The following is a 22,068-nucleotide window of genomic DNA, read 5'->3' on the forward strand; positions in this document are numbered from 1 at the left end:
CTCACGGCTGCGGGCTTCCACCTAGGACCTCCGAGCTCGGCTGACCTTGTCGGTGCGGGGAACCCCCAGACGTGGTGGCTTGGCGAGGGGCGCTTCCGGGCACGTACCTACAGTGGCAATTCTTGATCCGGTGGGGCCCTGCCGTCGGGGAAAGGACACACACGGCAGGACTCCTGCCTGTCCTGCCCGCGGTCAGACTCTGCTCGGCTAACTCCGTACCCGGGTCCCCGCGCTGTCCCCGCCCTAGGAACGTTCACCTCTCCTCCGGGGACCTCACTTGCAGGGAGCTCCTCGGCCCTGGAGGATGCGCTGGGGTGGCCGTGTGCGGGAGAGTGGGTGGAGCTTGGTTGGACAGCGCGGTCCTCCTGACCCCCTGGACCTGGGGAGGGTTCCGGTGAGAGGGGTTCGTAGGAAATAGGAGGACACAGAATTGGGACACTCTGGGGGAATTTTACCCCCTGTGGCAATAGAGCAAAAACCCTGTCGAAACGTGTCGGTTCTCGAGTTCCCTGGGAAGTAAATTCCAGCCTCTTACTAGCATCTCGCTCCTAAGTACCGCGAAGCCCACTTGCAGAAGTTCTCGGTCTTACCCACTCGGACATCGCCACCTTTTCTGCATTGGGGACATTTCGTTCAGTCTCTGGCCATCCATTGCACCTTAGGCCCGGGGAGCTCCTCTTGGTTCTCCCCCCACGCCCCAGGCAAAGTGCCGGCGGACCAGCACGCGCCGGCTGGGCACCCTGCCTGGCGCCGGGAAGCACTGCCTCTGATTCACTCCAGCGGTCGCCGAGGGCCACGCTTTTCTCGGGCAGGATTCTTTTCCCGCCCGACAAGAGCCGGCCCAGGATAGGTGCCCAGGCAGGGTCATTGCCCCAGGAGACGTCGTGGCGACCCTTGTCGCCAGCATCCCGCCGGGCCCTGGCAGACCCCAGCAGCAATCTCTCCAGAGCAGTCCCAACCGAATTTCCTCCCCCTTGGGGCACGTTTCCTTGGAAAAACCTCTCCGCAGTCCCCTCCAGCCATCCCTAAGGGGCCAGGAAACGTTTCAATCTGCACAGAAAAAGCTCAATTTGAGCGCAGGGTGGGGCGCAGTGGGCGGGGCAAAGGTGGCTAGGAGCATTGAATTTCTCTTTCTGCTCCAAACGAACCATCGGCGGATAAAGCGCAAGTTTGTGCCTTCGGGTCACGGAGGGATTGCAAACCACGAAAACAGAAAGTGTCCAGTGGGATGCGGAGTTTGCCCGGATTTCCCTGCGGATGGGTTTGCGGAAACGCCTGTGATGTGAACTTTCTGCAGATTGTGTATGGAGGGAGCTCAAGGGAAGGAGGAAGGGGAGCGGGCCGGGGAGGGGGCCGTGTGAGCGTGAAATGTGCCAGTGTGTGTGTGGGTGGTGTGTCCAGGCGCGGGGGCCGAGGAAGGCTTCGAGAACGTCCCCCAGGCTAATTGGTTTAAGACATTCTGCAAGTGCTGGGAAAGGTCGTTGAAGGAGTTCGCTGCACACACACAAAATAATATCTTAAAAAAGAGTGCCGGGCATGCGCACAGAGAGGATGCCATATTGGAATGAGGCTGTAGTGGGAGTCGGAGGACCGGAGCGGGCGCGCGAGGGAGGCGGCGGGCGGGGAGTGAGCCAGGCAGAGCGGGCGGGAGCCCCGCAGAACCTCCGAGCGAGGCCGGCGTCCCCGCCGGAGGCACCCGGGGCCTTGGTCCACGCCGAGGGGAGGACGAACTTCACCAGGTAGGACGCCGCGCCGGCCGCCGTTCCCGCGCCCAGCCCTCTCCGCCAGCGGACCTCCGGCCCGCAGGTTGAGTGCGCCGGTCAGTTTCTTTTTTCCAGCTTAGGAAAAAAAGGAAGCTCGAGCAAGCCGGGGTTGGGGGGCTTGAGGAGGAAGTGCTGAGGGAGAGGAGCGAAAGAGAAAGGCAGGAGGAGAAGGCGACAGCACTTGAGCGGAGCCCCAAACTCCTCTCCGCGCTCCGGGTTGTCATTTTTGCTTCCCCTGTGCCTTTCCCCCTCGTCCCTCGCCTTTGAGAAGCCCGGCCTTCCGGGAGTCCGTCCGCAGTTGCAAAGTGCCCTCCTCGCCGGGTGCAAGCTGTTTGCTCCCGCTGCCCACCTTCGTCATTTGCGCTCCTTTTAGCGACGCAGCCGCCCTTGCTACTCCGCGCTCCCGTGTCTCCTCGCTGGGGTCTTTCTTCTATTTTGTGTGTGTGTGTGTGTGTGTGTGTGTGTGTGTGAGTGTGTATTGGGGCGGAGGGGTGGGTAAGACGGTGGGGTGAGGAATGGAGACCAACCATCTAGGGGGTGAACAATCGTATTCCGAACCCCTCCCCTCCCCCGGCGAAACATTTCCCGGTGCAGCCGAAATGAAATTGTCAGTCGTAGTTTCGGAGCGTGCTCCGGCTTGGATGATCTTTTTGTTATTTTTATTTTATTTTTTTTGCTTTAAAGTAATATCCTATCACTTGGGGCATTCCTGTTGTCTACTCTTTTATGACCTCCTTTCAAAATTACTAATGTGATCTGGCTTTGGAGTTATTTTTTAGTGTGTGTGTGTGCGTGATGGTAAAATCCGCCAAAAAAAAAAAAAAAGAAAAAAACAACTGTAGGAACTGCTAGATATATTTATTGATTTTGAACTAGGGCGGCGGGAGGGGATTAAACCGAGGGTGGGGGGTTCTTGGGGGTGGGAAGTGGTTGATTCTCGGTGGCCGGACGTACGATCAGAGCCGGATCCGTACTTGTGGTTTTTTGGAAGCGCTGCAACTGCGGGGAAGGAGTATTTGGAAACCGTGCCAGTTTCAATATGGCGGGCTAAGGTGGCTTTTAAAAACTGAAAATAAAGGTTTTGAAGTGGGAAAAAATCCAAATGGAGTTGCCATCCCTTAGTTTTGACTTTCTTTGGCTACTCCAGGAGCTGCTTTAGCGAATTAAGTGGGAAAAGGGAGAAGAAATGAGGTGTCCTAGTTTTTTCCGTAGTTAGGGTCTGCTTCTCCAGTACAATGCTAGAGGGGAAAGAGGGCTGGCCCGGACTAGGGCACCCAAGCACAACTGCTGTGTGTGCCTTTGGATCGGTGTGCATACCTGTGTGTGTGCAGTTGGGTGGGGGTGCCAGAGAGATCCGCCCCGAATGTGTGTGTGCGTCTTGGAACCAGACCCTGCCTTGATTTGACGTGACAAACTGCTGACACGTGGTACAAAATACATGAGGGCAGAGGGAATGATTTATTTCGGCTTTTTATGAGTCTCTCTCTCTCTCTCTCTCTCTCTCTCTCTCTCTCTCTCTCTCTCTCTCTCTCTCTCTCTCTCTTTCTCTCTCTCTCATCATGTGCGGTAAAGCCCGGAGTAGGTGGAGCGAAGAGGTGCTTATTAAAAGGCTTGATTGTCCAGGATATTGGGTGCAATCGGGCTGCAGACGCCTGTGGGGTTTTGCGCGTGAAGCATAGGGCGCTCTTCACTTAGCGGTGACTCCTGCTGTCCTTCGCACCGCTGTGGAGTGGGAGGTGAGGGGCCCGGGCGTCGCGAGAGTGAAAGTGGAGGGGAAGAAAGGCGGGGGCTCGCGAACCTCCGCCAAATAGCGTGTAGGGTCCAGGTGAGCAGTAGCTTTTGGAGTTGCGCTCTAGGGAAGGTGGGGGATGGGGACAGCGTTCTCGGAAGAAAGTGTCCTTTGGCCCCTGTGGTGCTCCTAGAAGGCTCAGTCCAATAGGGGCATTCTCCCAGCAGGCGGGCGGGGCTGTCTTTTGGGGGTTTTGGTGGGCGTCGACTTGCCGGGGAAAGGCCGGCACCTGGGGCCGCGGAGGGCCAGGGAATGCAGTTTGGGGGCAAACCCAGAGCCCATAAGGGGAGCCCCTGGGAAAGCAAGCAAACCTGAGCTCGCTTAGCTAGGAACAGGGGTCCCCAACAGGGGTCGCCAGTGGCCAGGACGCAGCCGCCAAGCGGAGGTAGTGCGGCGGTGCCAGCGAGAGGAACCCGGAGGACGGGGGACTTGCGGCGCCGCGCGTGGTTTTTGGGGCCCGGCGAGAGCAGGTCCAGGGGATCTCCTGTGGGCCGGTGGCGCTGATGGCACATCTGCGAAGTGCATCGAGACGTTTTAAATTATAGTGTTATCCAGGATTGTAGTTAACCCAGTAACGTGGTCTCTGGGCATTTGCAGGGGCCTTAAAGGGGAAATCGATAGGGTCACTTCGTTCTAATCACTTAAGAGTGGCGCTGTCGGAGAGTACTGTCCCTCGCGGTGTCCCGTGGGTGTGTGTGTGGGGGGAAGCGTCACTAGGATTGGAGACCCCGCGGCAGATTTTCCCTCCCACCTGGACGGCGAGTCTGAGCGATTGGCGACAACTGGCCGAGACACCTTCCGCCCCCTGGGGCTGGGCGCGCGGCGCGTCCCCGGCGCTTCCAGCCTGCGTTGCCCGTGCGTCCTCTAGGGGACAGCTCTCCCGTGGGCTTCGCTTAAGTGGAAACCTGCCTAAAATGGCTCTGTGCTTGTAAACTGCAGTTTCAGCCGGGAACCCTCCCCTCCTTCTCCTGACGTCGCCGCTGACAAGCGCACAATTCCCTCCAACGCCTCGAAACCCGCGATTTTGCACCGAGCTGTGCGGTGGAAGCGAATGTACAACCATTCCAAAGAACATTCCACGGCATTCTCGTAGGGCCCCAGTTTCCCTTTCTTGTGGGGAGAAGCGGGAAGAATTCGGCCGGCCTCCGCCCTGGAACCGGGGGCGGGGAAGAGGACTCGGGGCGCTCCAGTGGCCGGGGGGCCGGGGACCTTTATGCGTAAAAAACCGAGGGAGGTGCCTTGGGGACGTGGAGGGTGGCCGTGCGGTGCGATCGCCACTCCCAGGGGCGCCTGCCCTTGATGGCATTTGTGTGTGTGTGTGTGTGTGTGTGTGTGTGTGTGTGTGTGTGTGGTGGGGTGAGGTGGGGGTGGCCGCGGTAGTGCGGAGACTACGCCGGGAAGCTTGGGAGACTGTTCCCAAACTTCTGGAGACCTGCTTGCAGTTTCGCTTTCAGAATTTCGGGATCTTTGGGTTTCTAGAGTTGGGTGGGATTCCGGGAAGGTCAGGGCGCCAGGGGCTGGCCTTGCGGATGCTCCTTCCCCTTTGGCTGCAGTAATCAGACTTCTCACCCACCCGGGCTTCCCCTGGACCCCGCGGACGCGTTGGAGGGTCTGGGTCTCCCCGCCCCGCGCACCCCCCCTCCCCAGCTGCAGAGACCGCGGTTCCTGCACTGTGTTTTCCGCTCCAGTGGCGCAGCCGCGGCGGATCCGAGCCCACTGGTGGGAAACAGCTTTCGACAAGCGGAGACCGAGCCTGAATCCGGGTCCATCGCCGCTGCCCTCCACTTTCTCGCACCTCTCCACCCTTGCACAATAGCCAGGGGACCTAGGAAACCGATTGGCGTGTCTACACCAAGCAAATGGATCCAGGTTTCACCAGGTCGGAGAAAACGTGAAAACAGGCTTAAATTCTGCCCCATTTCTTGGCGAGGCAGTTGGGGTGAGGGGGCGGAGCTTGAGAGCGAGTTAAGAGGCGGAGGGCAGAGTTCTTGGTTGTCAGAAGGCATTGTTGGTGAAGCTCTCCTTTGAGATTAGGAGATCTGCTTTCTCCCTGCTAAGCATTAAATTTGTACACACTCTGCTTCCTCCCTTCCACAAATAAATACTGTCTCAGATCTTTATCTTAGCTCACTGCTGGGACCAAGCTGCCTGCCTGAAGGGGGGGGGCGACACACCCACGCACACCAGAAACCTCCCAGCCTCCTACCAAAGTTTTTACAGTGCACAAAACCCCTTCCTGGGCCAGTGTAAACTACTGCCCAGTGGCGGGGCGATACAGCCCTTCCCCTAGAGAGGAGTGCCATCTGCCACCCTGCTCTTAAGTGTATTTTAGAAGTGCCAGCTGAAACCTGCTGGGGTGAGAACTCTATCCCATTTCCCATTAGGATGCCAGCATGTTGATCCTCAAAACAGGCCATCCCACTGGGATTCATATATGAATTTCAGTGATTATGGGAGTCATTTGTAAGAGAGCTTTTCCTTTTCATGTTTCCTTGCAGAAATTATGGATTAATATTTTTTTAAAAACAAACCTTGTTAGGTATAAACAACCAGCTTCTTGATTCTTGACTGAAGAAAAAGCCAGAATAAGTTCCTGAGGAAAGTGGAAAGCCTTAGTGATTCTCTTCTCTGTTCTCATATCATGAGACCTTCCTTTGCTGCCGTGGTAGTATTGAACGTTGGCCAAATCCCTTTTCTGCCCACTCTAGCGGAGGTGGCATTTTTCACCATTCTCTTCATGCCAGTGCCCCCCCAGAACTTGCCCAATCTGAGAGGAAATGCTGGGTGATGGGAACATTGCTCAGAACAGTAGGTGAATGAAAGCTCCACTTAATTGATACAGTGCTTTTGGGATTTCAGAAGCCAGGGCAATGAAAATGCAGACTCTGCAGGTCCTATATACGTTAGACTAAAAGTTTTTGTCAGGGTATCAAAGTTCTTTTACAAGTTATTTGAACATAAAATAGTCTATTGTGTGATTTGAAGTACCTCCAGTTCTAGTATTCTAGGTTTGGACATTTCTCTCAGTATATCACTGTTTGGAACTTTTGGAGTTTTCATAACAGAGCTACAGTCATAAGAACTTGTAAGAAGTTCTTGTAGCAAAATGAAATTAAGATCTGAACTCAAGACACCTTTTTTTCTTCTAACAGTTCTTACATCCATATTGCCCTGGTAGCAACTTAGTTTCCTCCTCTACCTATAAGAAAAACAAATAGGGAAATTATACTTATTCTGGTCACGACAAACCAGAAAGTCAATCTGTGCATTCAGTGTGGTGATCCAGGATCTAACAACTGTTCTGTAAGGAAGAGTCCTGACAGGGATATCCCAGATAACCCCAGTAATGGCCCGGACTGGCTTAGATCAGCATGCGTGTCTTTGAATACAAGCCATAAAGAATTCCTGATTGAGTTTGCTCTAATAATTCCTAGGACTAGAAAGAACCATGGCAAACAGCTCTCTGCACCCCTGCATCCCAGACAGGGTGAGTGAGTGGACCTCATTCTCTAGTATTTGTAGGGTGGATGGATGGCTGCAGCCTCCTGGTAACCCAGTGACTGAGAGAATCAGATGAGACCTCTATTCCCGCTCTCTATTCACAGTTGGGCTACTTGGCAGTATTTCCTCTCAGTAAGACGAAAAGTGTCCTGGGATAGTTCATAAGAAAAATGATCTTGTTGGCCAAAACAAGTGTTGGCTGTGTTGAAGTCAGTGTAAAGAAGATATTTATGGATAGGACTGCGTGTTGAAAATAAGAGAAGATACTCAATCTAGAGCTTGCAGTACAACAAAGAATGTTACATGATTCATGTAAAGTTACCAAATAAAATTCTGAAGGATTGGTTTTTGCTTGATCACTTTAGCAGTGTTCTGATTAGAAGATGTCATCATCATACTCCCCAGCTGGTTAGCCTGTAGTAAATTTTAAAACACTTCACCATACATTGAGAGTTAGGGTCCTTTGTGTTGTTGATAAGATGACATTCACTAATCAAAAAATTTTACTTTCTTGTCACTTAGGTGTCCATCCTTGTGATAAGGTAGATGTCTTTTACACATTAAAAAATCCATTGTGCTTTTCAGTTTCATTCTTTTTTGATTTTCTTAAAAACAAACAAACAAAAGACACGTTTGGGTAGATACAGTGCTTGTGAAAGCATTTGGTGAACTCTGCAAAGTAGAATAAGTGATGTCAGCAGTTGTGACTACAGAGAGGGGTTTGTAGCTGGTGGGACCCGGGAAGATGGAACATGGGAAGATTTTTCCTCTTGAAGTTTTATTGGCTAAGAAAAAGTGTCTTATAAAAAGTTATTGAAGTGTACCTTCTCTCCTTTCTCCTAAATGTTGCAAATTGCTGTTGTTTTCCATTTCAGTCAAAACTGAAGTATGAATGGCATCACTTTAAAGTATAATACAAGAGTCTGAAATTCTAAGTGCAAGTTCCTACAAAGTCTCATTGTAACTTACGTAGGTGGTCATTTAAAAACTGGACCTTTGAATCTGTAGGTCTAGGGGTTAACGAAGAAAGGATTGAGGAATTACTCAGATTTGGAAGTACGTGTTTACTCCATGTAATGTGATAAATAAAAATAATTACTATTTAAACATCTACTGTTTGCCAGCCACTCTTACTGCATTGAATTTCATCTACTCGATAAGAGTGCTATCACCAACCCTATTTTACAGATGAGGAGAATGAGGCTTTAGAGAGCCTGATTAAGTCCTAGTGTTACATGGTCTCGAAATTGGCTACCGAAAAGTGGTTATTCACCATGTGTGAGACACTGCCTGATTTTTAAGTGTGTCCCTTATTTTTATAGGTGAGTGCTCTGATTTTTATTGATAAGGAGATTGAGTCTTTGGAAAAGTTATACAGGATCATACAAATAGAAGTTTTCTTTGTATTTGACTTGCAAAGAAGTAAAACTAGAGCGTTGTGTTTTTGCGTTTAATTCAGGTGGTGATGGGAAAGTTTAAATGAAGCTTAAATCGCTGTTTTTAAGTGTGGAAGTGAAAATACTCGGTGTTCCTGGGTTGGGGTAGAAAGTTGTTCACTGTCAGGAGAATTGACCATTGAAGATTTGTAAAGTGTTGCATTTCTGAAATTTCATCTTGATTAAAAAGTAATTGATTTTCATAGAAGTTAGTTTCCTTTTCTCCCCTCCTCTGCAAGATGCTGCCACACGAATGTAGGTGTGAGTAAGTTTTAAAAATTCTCAAGTTGTGAAGAAGTGGAGAGTGGAACCCAAAAAGACAGTATGGAAAGCCATGGAGGAGAGCTAGAATGTTCCCTTTGAAATAGTGTTGGCCACTGATGAGCATAGTTTTTTAGACTCACCCTAAGATTTTGGTCTTCTATTAGATGGAAGGAGAACTATTAGATGGGTGGTGAACACACAACTTGATATATAGATGTTGTATTACAGAATTGTACACTTGAAACCTATGTAACAATTGTCACCCTAAAAACTTTAATTAAAAAAAATTATTTCCTTCTCTTGTAGAAAACGGAAGATTGACCCCCCAAGAGTCACCCTTTATGGGAGGTGTAGCTAAGCACTGTCTGTCTTGGGCTCATCGGCTGGTTGTAGACTCTTCCCCTCGTGAGGCTTGCAGCTAGCAAATCCAATCTTCTTTATATGAGCAGAAATTTATTTTACTTCCTTTAAAGCACAAGAAAAAAAGTCAGGTTTTGCCAACTCGAAGTATAAAAATCTGAATTTTTATAGAAATTGGCTTTGGCATTGTTTTAGAAGGTTCGGTAAATATGGGGTAGATGACCTGTAGTCCGATGGCTCGAGTGAACCAGTGGCTCAGAGCTTTCTGTGTGACCTGGGCAAAGTCACTTGCCTTTCCTCTTCAACCTTCGTTTCGATTTTTCCTGTGACGAACGGCAGGATAGAATTCTTGCTGGGTACAAATGTCTCTCACAAACCTGTTTTAAAAAGGAAAAGACATGTTTACTTTTACAGTGTTGTGACAAATAGCTCTATTAGAGAAGGAAAATCTCCGACTTTTATGAGGCACATGCTGAACAGTTGCAAAGGAAGCATTTGTGCTTGTAGGCTTATTTCCTTTTTCCCACCTCCATGTTGGAAAGGATGTTTCGGTGGGTTTTAAAAAAATGTTGCATATACAATAGGAGTCATCTGGTCTGCATACTAAGCAAAAACACTCCCGGGGCATGCGACAGAAAAGGGGATCTGTCATTTCGTAGAAATGATGCCACTTGGTGCATGGCATAGGTTAGAGTTCCTCAATTAAAAAAGGTTCATCAGAGACTGTCCTCAACAGCCTTCCAATTGGTGCTCTGTCTGAAAGAGACCCATTGCTTCTCAGACATGGCAGGGAACTTGTTCCATAGAATGAGTGGAGATGGGGACAGAAGATGGCAAGGGAGATGGAGGGAAAAGCATACTGCCAAGACTTAGGTTGGATGACCGAGGTGTTTGCACTCACTTCTGCAGGGAGGAAACTGGATTTTAGTGTGCGGTCCTCATGCTGCACGTGTTGTCTTCGTTCATCTTTGCAATGCTCAGCCTTCGTTTTCCAGTTGGCCCAATCAAGGGGCTTTTAAAGACCTGAGTGTGCAAAAATATATGTGTGTGCTTGAGAGACTTGGAGCCCAGGTATTTGGAGTGTGTGTGTGTGTGTGTGTGTGTGTGTGTGTGTGTGTGATTTTTCAGATATTTAGGTGGTGGCAGGTGAGATTCTGCAAGAATTGGTGCTTTATTCAGCCATTTCCAAGGAGAGAGCTTTCCCAGCTGAGTTGGGGACAGCAAGGTGGCCATAAGTCAGGCCCAGAGTGTTCTGGGAAGCATTAACGTCCGTGTGCTAATTAAGCAGAAGAGGAAGCTTTGCCAGAAAGCAGCGGGTGAAGCCTCCTAGCCTCACCAACAGTTTCCGTAATGCCTCACGCCCTGGCGTAGCCAGTCTCTGCCAAGTGTGCTTCCCTGATTTTAGGGAAGGAGATAGCAACAGATGGATGGCATCATTTTAATAAAAGCTGATGGTTGTGGAGCAACGTCTGTGTTTCTTGGCTCGCCTGTCCCCTGGTCCGTGCACTCTAGCACTGTTCCTGAAAGAGAGCCACCTCTGGAATCAAACATGCAGACTTGGTTGGCCGTGGTGATGCTCTGTTTGGAGGCAAGAGAACGCTCTGGGGGAGTAACAGAGTATTTGGGACCCGGGAGTTTTGGCCCTCGTCATTCATCGTCTTGACAACTAACTTAAACCTGCTTTTTTCCTGGAAAGTCAGGACACCCTCTTCTCCTCAGCAGGCTGCTGTGAATTCCACTGACTCCCGCCCTTTATCAGATGAAGTCTTTGAATGGCAACCAGGCATTTGGGGCCTAACTCACTTCTTTCCTGAAAGCTTTTGGGATCCAGTTCGGGCCATAGCGAACATTTCTTTTTCGAGTGTCTTTTCCATTCGAGTAGATGCTGGGTTATCCTCTCCTACATCCACACTTAGTTTTAACAAGGAAGGTCAGCGAAAACTCAGATTCCCAGCAATGTTTGAGTGGGAGGTGTGGCTTCAAGGGGCTTCCAGAACAGTCCCTGTGGTTTGCATGTTTGTGGTGATTGAAAGGCCAAGAGCACATTTTGTAGATGATAATTAGAGTGTGAAGACGGGCCTCCTGCGTCCCCCGCCCCGCGTTGGTTACATGTCCCATGTTCGGTACTAACCAGAGTAAATTAGAGTGTTCTTACTGACTTTGCATAATGATTAGCACTAGAGTAAACCTCCTTCATGCAGTTAAAAGATACAATTTATCACATTTGATTTATGCTCAATTTTGCGGATGTATTACTGCTTAAAGCAAACACCTGAAAGGCTCTTTAGTTGTTTTATGAACCCCCAACCAGACTGCAAAGCCCAGTAGGCTGGAGTTACTCTTCGGTTGTTCCTTCAGCGATGGGCTCAGGGAATTGGCCATTTTCATCATAGATACTTTGGTCGGTAGCATGAGGAGATGCTTTGAGCTGCATGGCGTCTCTCAAGCATCACTGTTGTGCGTCTGTTTGGCTTGAAATAATCCATTCGTATCCATTACAAAAATGTGGCATGATTACTAGGCATTACCTGTGCACGTCTAGTTCACAGAATGGTCCTTTGTCAAGTTTCTTGATGGATTCTCGTGACTATATATAGGACACAGGCTAGTTTACCTAAAGTGATTTTACTTGCACAAGTGTATACTGTGAGACACAAATCTCCTGTTGGATAGGAGATTACTTAGCTTTGTTATAAACTCAGATTGATGCCCTAATTCGTTCCTCATGATATCAGTAGGTGACTGGGAATCAGTCATGTTTGGGGTTTGTCCCAGGTATCAGGACCAAATGGGGCGATGTCCGTGCTAATTCTGAAAGCCATGCTTCTTTATAAGGCTCCGTGACCAAATTCTTCTGTGTCAAGGATTTCCTATCAGTCGTCTGCTAACCTAAGGGTGGTGTTTACCTTTGTTGCTTGGGAGTAAATTTCTGGTACAAGAAAGCCAGTAAATTTAGTTGGGTAATTCAAGGCTTCATCCTCCTCTACAGTAAATCAGTGGTTAATCATACATAACTGATTTGTAGGTAAATAGTAAATATACAAATGAACTTCCAGGATGGTGACTGCTAGTCTACACTTGGATTGCATCCTCTCTTGAGCACGTCACATGGAAAGCTCTTATTTTTCTCATGGTCATTTTGAATAACTGATTTAGCTCACCTTCTCCTCTCAAGTAATACATGCCGTTTGATTGGGAGGTTAAGAGGTGACAGTTAAAACGGTGAATTAGAAGACACAGTAGGTTATTGTGGGAACAGTAGGCTGCCGCCAGCCCTGGTATTTACTCCTTGACTGCCTATTATCCCCAACATATCTTATTTCTCAGTATTGAGGTATGAACCTGATTGTAAAAAATTTGCATTTTTTTTACTCTGGGGCAGCATTTTGTGTCAGATTTCAATCTATTTAGAGTGAAAACCAATGAAGCCCAGTTGAAAAATGGCCCGTAAATTGCTGTCCTAATCAGGGTAAATCAAGCTGTGAGTATATGGGGGATGGCAAAATTCCACGAGCCTCTGCCTGAAAGAATCAGTTCCTAGAATCAGACCGGGCCTGTCTCTCAGACGGGCTGGGAGTTGGTTGGTAAGAGTGGGGAGGAGATGGGCTTAGTCAGACTTTATTAGCAGAGTGGTCTGGCTGACAGAGTGAATAGAAATGGAAGCTCTCCTGGATAATAGCGTGTGGCACTTAACACTGCTTTTCATCTTCAAAGTCATTTACAAATATGGTTCTTGCAGATACTCTTGCGATCCCAGGCTGTTATTTGCATGTTGCTTCTTACGAAGACGGAAGCAGTCATTTGTGAGAGATCAGGTTTTGGTAAGAAATTTGGTTGTACATCCTTCAGAATCCTCTGACATTTTCCATTTTGATTGAAATACTGGGAAAGGGCTTAGCTTAGGTGTTCTGTGCTCATTCTGAAATTCCTGGGCTGTGAAATGAGGCAGTTTGCACTGTGATTTAGACAGGCTGGATTTCCAGGGGCAGCGAGAGCACGTGTGGAATTCTATAAGCTGCTGGTGTACCCCTTCACATTTCATCTGCCATTGGGAAATACCCCGTTTTCTGAATCATGTAAATAAAAAATCCTAATTAAAAAACCCAAACAACTGCAAGCCTTTTCCCATTTCAGAGTAGCAAAACTGCAAGTTTGTTGAACTCCTTTAAGGCAGATCAGTTTGAAAGATCTGGATAATTGGGTAACTTGAAAAATAGATGCAACATTTCCTTTATCACTATTAAACAATACAGCTTATGAGATTGTGAACCCTTCTGAATAGTAAGAATTTGGGAGCTTGCCCTTCAGTAGTAGAGGGAGACAGGAATGACTTCTAATGCTAAGGTAGTTTTGTTATATACAGTTTTACTTCTTGTCTGAGTTTGGATGATTTCAAACTCTGGCTGCATAATGAGAGTTTAACATGTACCATGTCTAATAAAACAAAATCAAGGCGTAACGATATTAGCACTGGCTTTAGGAGGGAAGAGAATTTATGGACTCATAACTAGAAATCGGAAGCTGGAGCTGGACACATCTTTATTGCTTTGGATTTAAGAGGGAGATCTTGTCTCTTAGCGTCTACACTTGGCTAATCTCAGGGAAGAAAATGACTGTGTCTATTTAGGATGCTCAATTCTGAACTAGTGATGGTACCAGATACCCCCGGCCCTTACCTGTCAGAATGTGGGAGAATCCTGTTCTGTGTAACATGACCAACCCTAGAGCAAAGATTTAAAGACATGTACATTGGGGTTTCCTCTTGGGTTGACCCAGCAGGGCTCTATACAGTGATCTCTCATAGCCCACACCCCTGTGCTCAGAGATGCCAGCCAGCCTTCTAATTCCCCACTCTTAAATGTGAGAAACCCCGAAGTATTACCAGACTGCTGAGGAAGTCAGCTAATATAAAAAGTAGAGACCAAAACTATATATAGAGAAAAATTTTCTTATGAGGGAGATAAGAAAAAAAAATCATAGTCAGCAGGACATAATAGAAGATTGTGCATCCATGGAACAAGAATAGGATAAAATGGAAAAGGGAATATTATGAGAATTAGTGAAAGATTTTTTTTGATTGAAAAATGTTTTTCAATTACAGTTGACATTCAATTACGTTGACATATTAATTTCAGATGTACAGCCTCGTAGTTAGACATAACGTATGAAGTGATCCGCCGATAAGTCTTGTACCCACCTGGCACCATATATAATTATTAAAATGTTATTGACTACATTCTGTATGCTGTACTTTACATCCCTGTGACTGTTTTGTAACTGCCAATTTGTAATTCTTAATCCCTTCACCTTTTTCACCCAGTATCCAAAGCCCCCTCCCATCTGGCAACCATCAGTTCTCTGTATCTATGAGTTTGTTTCTGTATTGTTTTTAGATCCCACTTACAAGTGACATCATATGGTATTTGTCTTTTTTCTGTCTGACTTATTTCACTTAGCATAATACCCTCTAGGTCCATCCATATTCTGGCAAGGGGTAAGATTTCATTCCTTTTCTTATGGTGGAGTAATATTCCATTGTATCAGTGTGCCACATCTTTATGCAGTCATCTATCGATGCACACTTAAGTTTCTTCTGTACGTTGGCTATTGTAAATAATGGTGTCAATATTTGCTTTATATATTTAGGTGCTCCTATGTTGGGTGCATAAATGTTTACAAGAATTATATTCTGTTGTTGGATTGATCCCTTTATCATTGTAAAATGTCCTTCTTTGTCCATAGCTAGAGCATTTGTTTTAAAGTCTTTTTGTCTGATATAAGTATTGCTACACCAGCTTTTTGTTTGTTTGTTTCCACTTGTCTGAAATATTTTTTGCCATCCCTTTACTTTCAGTCTGTGTGTGTCTTTGGAACTGAAAGCACATGTATAGGTCTTGTTGTCTTGTCCATTCAGCCATCCTGTGTTTTTTGATTGGAGCTCTTAATCCATTTACATTTAAAGTAATTGTTAATACGTATGTAGTTATTGTTATTTTATTATTCATATTTTTGATCTTTTTTTCTTCTTCTTCTTAAAGAAGTCCCTTTAACCTTTCTTCAAATACTGGTTTGGTGGTGATGAACTCCTTTAGCTGTTTCTTGTCTGGGAAGCTCTGTATTTCTCCTTCGATTCTAAATGATAATATTGCTGGGTAGAGTAATCTTGGTTGTAGGTCCTCGTTTTTCATCACTTTGAATATTTCGTGCTTGTCTCTTCTTACCTGCAAACTTTCTGTTGAGAAATCAGATGACAGTCTTATGGGAGTTCCCTTGGGAGCAGGTAACTAACTGCTTTTTTCTTGCTGCTTTTAAGATTTTCTCTTTGTCTATAACCTTGGGTATTTTAATTATGATATGTCTTGGTGTGGGCCTCTGGATTCATCTTGTTTGGGACTTTCTCTGCTTTCTGGATTTGAATGTTCGTTTCCTTTGCCAGGATAGGGAAGTTTTCAGTCATTATTTCTTCAAAGAGGTTCTCAATCACTTGCTCTCTCTCTTGTCCTTCCAGTACTCCTATGATGCGAATATTGGTACCCGTAGTGAGCCCCTTAAACTATGCTCAGTTTTTTTTTTTGATTCTGTTTTTTTTTTTTTTTTTTTTTTTTGCTGTTCTGATTGGTGTTTTCTGCTACCTTATCTTGCAGATCATTGACTCAGTCCTCTGCTTCATTTAGTCTGCTGTTGATTCCATCAAATGAATTCTTCATTTCAGTTATTGCGTGCTTATTTTCTGACTGGCTCTCTCTCTTTGTGGAAATTCTCGCTGAGTTCATCTATTCTTCCCTTACGTTCATTGAGCATCCTTATAACCAGTCTTTTGAACTTTGTATATGGTGGATTGCTTGCCTCTGTTTCGTTTAGTTCTTTTTTTGGAATATTGTCCTGTTCTTTCATTTGGGACATGTTTCTTTGTCTCCTCATTTTGGCTGCCTCCCTATGTTTGTTTCTATCTGTGTATTAGGTAGATCTTGGTAGGGTGGCCTTATGTGGTTGGTTTCTTGTGGGGCCCAGTGGTGCAGTCTCTGGTCACCTGAGCCAGGTGCTCCAGGGATGTCCTTTGGGTGGCTTGTATGTGGCCTCCTGTTGTTAAGCCTTGATTGCTGTTGGCACATCGGTGGGTTGACCCTCTGGTTGACTGGCTGTGAGGCCTGGCCATGACTACTGTGGAGGAGCTGTGATGCAGGAACTGACCACACTGAGCTCCATTTGTTTTAGCAGGGCTCCAGTGCCTGCCGAGTCTATTCTTTGGGAGTGTTGTTTGTGGAGTTAATTGGTTGGTGCTCTGGTGTGGTCTGAAGCTGGCCACCAGGTATGTTGGTTCTGGAGCCTCTTGGGAGAGACTCTGATGCAGACCCAGGTCAGATGCTGCCTTTGTCTGGCCCGGGGTCACCAGGTAAGAGCTACAAAGTGATCTGTGGTTGGTAGCTGCCTGTGCTGGGTTTAGAGGCACCTGGGAGACATTATGCTGCAAACTGAGGCCAGCTGGCACTCGTGCTGGGTTCTGGGCCATTTAGAAAGAGGTACAGGGAATGCCGAGGCCAGCTGCTGCTTGTTTGGAGCTTGTGAACCTTTGAGAGGTTTTAGAAAAGTCCACAGTGTAGGCAAGGTTGGTCGCTTGTGTGGAACAGCTGCTGAAAGAGAATCGCGCTGGTGGTGTGTTGGGTGGGGCAGTGTCTCAGGGAATCACCAGGGTGGAGAGAGTGGTGTTAGCCAGGTTGATGGAGACTTGACTGAGAGGTTGGGGGAGAGCTCAACAAAGGAACAGTGATGCTTGGCAGCACTTCTGTCTGGGAGAGAGCTGCCCCTTCAGCCCTTGCCCTGACATTAGACAGTTCAGTTCCTCCCTGTATGTCCCTGGTGCTTTTTTGAAGTGCTTCTCTGGAGCTTAGGGCAAGTGTTTGTGAGAGAGTGAGTGTGTGCATGGGCCCTTTAAGAGGGCGCCTGGGATTCCAGCAGCCTTATTTCACTAGGACTAAGTTCCTGCCGATTTTCACAGCCAGCTGTTGTAAGGACTCCTCTTCCTGGCACTGGTGCCTTGGTCTTGGGAACCTGATGTGGGGCTGGGACCCCCTCAATTCTCAGGGGGGCCTTTGCAGCCAAGATGTAGCTCCTGATTCTTAACCACCACATGTGGGTGTGGGAGCAGCCTGTCCCACATCTCTGCCCCTTCTAGCAGTCTTGACATGGCTTCTTCTATCTCCTTAGTTATAGGAGTTTCATTCAGCTAGTCTTCTGGTGGTTTTCAAGGGTGGTGGTTCTATAATTTACTTGTAATTTAGATGTGGTCATGGGAGGAAGCAAGCACAGCATTTACCTACTTTGCCATATTGACCAGAAGTCCCTAGAAAGAGCTTTTTGAAATTAAATTATAAAAGTTCATAAAAGAGTTAGAAGAGGCAGTTGAAAAAATAGCCTAGATGGAGATTAAAAAAATAAAATGGTGGAAAGTAAAAGGGAAAATGAAGGAGATTATGGAGGCCCAGCATCTGAATAAGTATTAAAACGAGACGGGGAAAACAGAGATGAGGAGATTAGCAATAATTCGAGAAAAAATCCTAGAACTGAAGAACAGTTTTCAATGTTGGGAGAATTTCAGTCTTGCAAGAAGTCACTAGGGTCCCCAAGCCACAGGCAGATTGCTACTTGACACATCATTGTGACATTTCAGAATATCACAGAATATCAAAAGATCCAGTAATGAGGATGGTTTCAGACTTCTCAACACTGGAAGCCAGAAGACACTGGAGGAAAACCCTCAAAATTCTGAGAGAGGATGTTTGTCCAACTTAGAATTTTTTTTTTTACTTACCGAAACTATTGGTTAAAATGTATGAGTAGCTTAAAGACATTTTCAACCATACAAGGCCTCACATGTTTTGTACCTAAAACCTCTCTTAGGAACCTATTGCAGCTCCATCAAAAAGGAGGGAGAAAGGTGAGGTCTAGGAAAGCATGGCACACAGAAATGGGGACATCTTGCAAAGAAAGGTGAAGCGAGATCTCAGGATAGCATCTGTGTGCCAGGCACAGAATGTAGTTAGTCTAGATTAGAGCAGAGGAGAAAGCCCTGGTAGAAACTGCTTCAGGATGACACTAATAAAATACCTACGTATCTCAGTTTATCTAGAGGAGATTTAGACAGATTTTGATGGGAAGGTTAGATTTGAATGGGTGCTACTAAGTATGTAGAAGACTAAGGATGTGGAAAAAACGAGACAATCAGTAACTCCAGAAGTTGTGTAGGAAAAGGGAAAAGTAATCATAGAATGCTGCATGGTTCCACTGTGATGTCTTTATAGAGCCCTAACCCTGCAGTCGTATCTATTAGGAGGATAAGGGTGTGTGTGTGTGAAGAGAGAGAGAGAGAGAGAGAGAGAGAGAGAGAGAGAGAGAGATCAACCTCCTTTCTCCACATTTAAATGACTTTGCAGAAATATTGTGTTTTCTAGTATACCTATGATAGGTACCTTTAAATAAAGAACAACTTTTATCTTTCTAAGCAACCCAGACCAAAATCTCTTTTTCACAAAGCAGTAGTTCTCAGAGTGTAGTCGCTGATGCAGCTTCAAGCACCACCTGGGAACTTGTTAGAAATACAGATAATTAAGCATCACCTCAGACCTACTGAATTGGAGATTCTAGGGGTGAGGCCCAGCAGGCTGAGTGTTGACAAGTCCTCCAGGTGATTCTGCTGTACCTTAAAGCTTGAGAACCACTGAAAGAGTTGATGATGTTATAGGAAATGGTGACCCCCTCACTTCTTTAGAGGTTAGGCTCAGCCTGGACTCTCCACAGCGAAAGGGACCTCTTTCCTTTCCCGACAGGCGTCATCCTCCAGGTTTAAGTACCTTGGTGAGCATTGGTTGTGAACTGTGATTTTTTTTTTTTTTTTTAAAGAAACTAAAGACAGTTTAAAAAAAACCAAAGACAGTGTTTGGCATTACTGATACAGTCTTTGGATAAAAACCTAGAGCAAAAGGTAGTCTTTTGGATAAAAATTGAGTTCAATAATATCAATCTAAACATAGAAATTACAAGCTTATTAAAAAGGAGCACAGACAGCCCTTCTAGGGTGTATTTGTGGGATTTGGGATTGGCTGTGTATCAGGGACCCCAAGTTAGATGGTATATGAGGTCTGATAATTAAGTTCACGAACTTGTTGCAACGATGTTGCTAACCTATTCTGATATCAGAGGGATTATTTATTACGAATTTGTACCAATGGGACAAAAAATTTACCAAATTGACTATTCGGAAGTGCTGAAAAGGCTGCATGAAAAAGTTAAGATGGCCTGAACTTTTCACCCACAATTCATGGCTCTTGCATCACGACAGTGCACCAGCTCACACGGCACTGTCTGTGAGGGAGTTTTTAGCCAGTAAACAAATAACTATTTTGGAACACCCTCCCTCCTCACCTGATCTGACCCCATTGACTCCTTTCTTTACCCGAAGATAAGGGAAATACTGAAAGGAAGACGTTTTGATGACATTCAGGACATCAAGGGTAATACGACGACAGCTCTGATGGCCATTCCAGAAAAAGAGTTCCAAAATTGCTTTGAAGGGTGGGCTAGGCACTGGTATCGGTGCATAGCTTCCCAAGGGGAGTACTTTGAAGGTAAGGTGACTATAGTGATATTCAGCAATGAGTATGTAGCACTTTTATAGGATGAGTTCGCAAACTTAGTTGTCAGACCTCGTAACAAGATAGAAGCTAATTTCTCTCTGAGATAGTAGTCTGTAGCTGACCGTAGAACCAAGCTCTCCTCTCTTTTGTTTCAGTATTCGTGGGGGTCCTCTGTCTCATCCCAAGGGGCTCTGGGGTGAATGCAAAGGCATGCCCCTCCCACTAAAGGGTGTGGCCTTGTAGTTGAGCATATTCATTCCGCAAACCCCCCCCCCCCCAGATCACAGTGATGCAACCGCATCCAACTACAAGGACTGCCGAGCAGTGTTTATTTTGGTTAGCCATTTACTCCTCGATGTAGACAAAGAGAAATGGGGTATCGCGGGTGGAAGAAGGACATTTAACAGTCCCTGATGCACAGTAACTTCTACGTCTGTGTGCTTTCAGATATATTTTGTCGACTGTAGAATGCGTGGTGATGATCACGTCATCAGGGACTGGGTTCCCAAGCCTCGCAAAGTATTGTCATCCCTTCATTAGTCTACCTTAATCATGACCCCAAGTTTCATGAGTGCTGAGCTAAGAGGGATGTGTGAACAGTACTTAGAGTTCAACTTCCACAGACGTTTCTTATAATTAAAGTTAGTGCCCTGAAACGTAGCCTTGTATGGGTAGGAATTTAATATAAGCTAAACCCAGTGCAGGACTGGGTCATTAACTACGGGAGAGGGAGATCAGCTCAGAGCTGCACCTTGCATGATATTCAAGCACCAGTTGCTCATGTGTTAAATGTAAAATGTGAAACCCCAGAGAAGTTAGACTTCCGGTGTCTTAGGGCCGGGGAGGACATTTTAGGAAGACAATTTTTAGAAGAAATAAAGTGAATCGATAGATTTGGCCAAGTTAAAAAATAAAACAACTAACATTTCATGTATCAAAAGGAACCACTAAAGGGCAAATTGGGGAAAATGTTTGCAGTAGTTTTGTGAGATAAAATATGCAGAGCTCTTAAAAATTATATAAAATACCCATAGAAGTAAAAGGTGGAAAGGATGTGAAAAGAGGTGTCACGTGAGGATTGTGGATTGCCATGTGGGACACTACTTTTTGAATACAAAGTTGAAAAAGGTGAAAGGAAACATTATTTGTTGGGGTTGGACAGATTCTGTCACCCACTGCCGGTCACAGTGTAAGGGAGAACAGAAGGCCAGATAGCATTTTAGAGGTGTGTGTCGTGAGGCTTATACAAAGTCCTGCATTCAGCCCCATACTCTTTAACTCTAAGATTCTACATGAAGGAAACCTCTGAAATATGACAGGATTTATGGCTGATCATCAGGGCACCGTTTATGGTGGTGAAAACTAAAAAGGAGCTAAATGGTCAGCCGTAAGGGAATGGTAAACAAATTACCTTATTTGTATTATAACAAAAATTATGCCATCTTTTTTCAACAGGAAAAAAAAAACATTTATTCCTTTAACGAAATGCAAAATAAAATACCCACGTTGCACACCATAAATTCCTTTGGTTCAGTAATCACAGCACTATTTTTACCTTCCAGTGGCTATATACGTCATCCCTGCAGAGTGAATAGTGTCCCCTTTCATACTGAAGACGCCATGCCCAAACTATCACACACCCCACTACTCAGTGAAACTGTTGGCAACTTAGGCAGAATAGAGCTGTGGGGTAGGAAAAGGGGGACAGGTTGGTGTGAAAAGAAAAGGAGACTCCACATGTCAACTGAACAAGTTAGTTGGGGAGGGGCTCTTTGCAGGGTCACTAGGGAGCAACTCACACCCCTGTACATGCTTATGAGGTTGAGTCCCTTGGTACCATCACGTATAAGTACAGACAGTCCAGTTGCTCTGAGCGTTCCTAGGGAAAACAGAAAAAAAAAATACAGAGGAGCAGAGGAGAGAAAGGATGGCAGCAACAGGCAGGATACCAGAGTCTCTAATCTGGACCCTTAGTTCTACAGATGGGCATGCAACCATTTCCAGTCATGTTTTCAAAGAATTGGAATGACTTGGGGAAATGCTTTCTATGTCATGTTAAGTGAAAAACGAATGAAAATTCTAAATTCTATATGAACTCAAAAAAAAAAAAAATCCACAGAGAAGCTATCAGGAGGAGATACTATAAACATAAAAGTGATTTTCCCTGGGTGTTAGAAATTACTAGTGGTTTAAATTTGTTCCTTTATAACTTTATTAGTTAAGTGTTTTACAGAGTGTGTGTATACCTTTTTCTGGAAAAAAGTAAACATTATTGAAAAAGTGATAGTGTGACGCGTGATTTGCCAAAATAAATTTTGCAGTCA

At 46.0% G+C, this 22,068-nt stretch overlaps 1 protein-coding gene across 2 annotated transcripts in view; it reads left to right on the top strand.

Moving 5' to 3' along the window:
• Nucleotides 1–1,137: 1,137 nt before the first annotated feature.
• Nucleotides 1,138–22,068, top strand: part of SFMBT2 (Scm like with four mbt domains 2) — a 196,867-nt gene continuing 175,936 nt past the window's right edge. Inside the window, exon 1 of one of the 2 annotated variants that reach the window (XM_081030161.1) lies at nucleotides 1,138–1,302. The gene's annotated coding sequence lies outside the window, so the exon portion shown is untranslated. Of the gene's footprint in view, nucleotides 1,303–1,542; nucleotides 1,740–22,068 lie in introns of those variants that run through there. The other variant, XM_081030160.1, reaches the window with a different exon arrangement.

Source organism: Rhinolophus hipposideros, assembly GCF_964194185.1.
Source record: "Rhinolophus hipposideros genome assembly, chromosome: 1".
Taxonomy (NCBI): Eukaryota; Metazoa; Chordata; class Mammalia; order Chiroptera; family Rhinolophidae; genus Rhinolophus; species Rhinolophus hipposideros.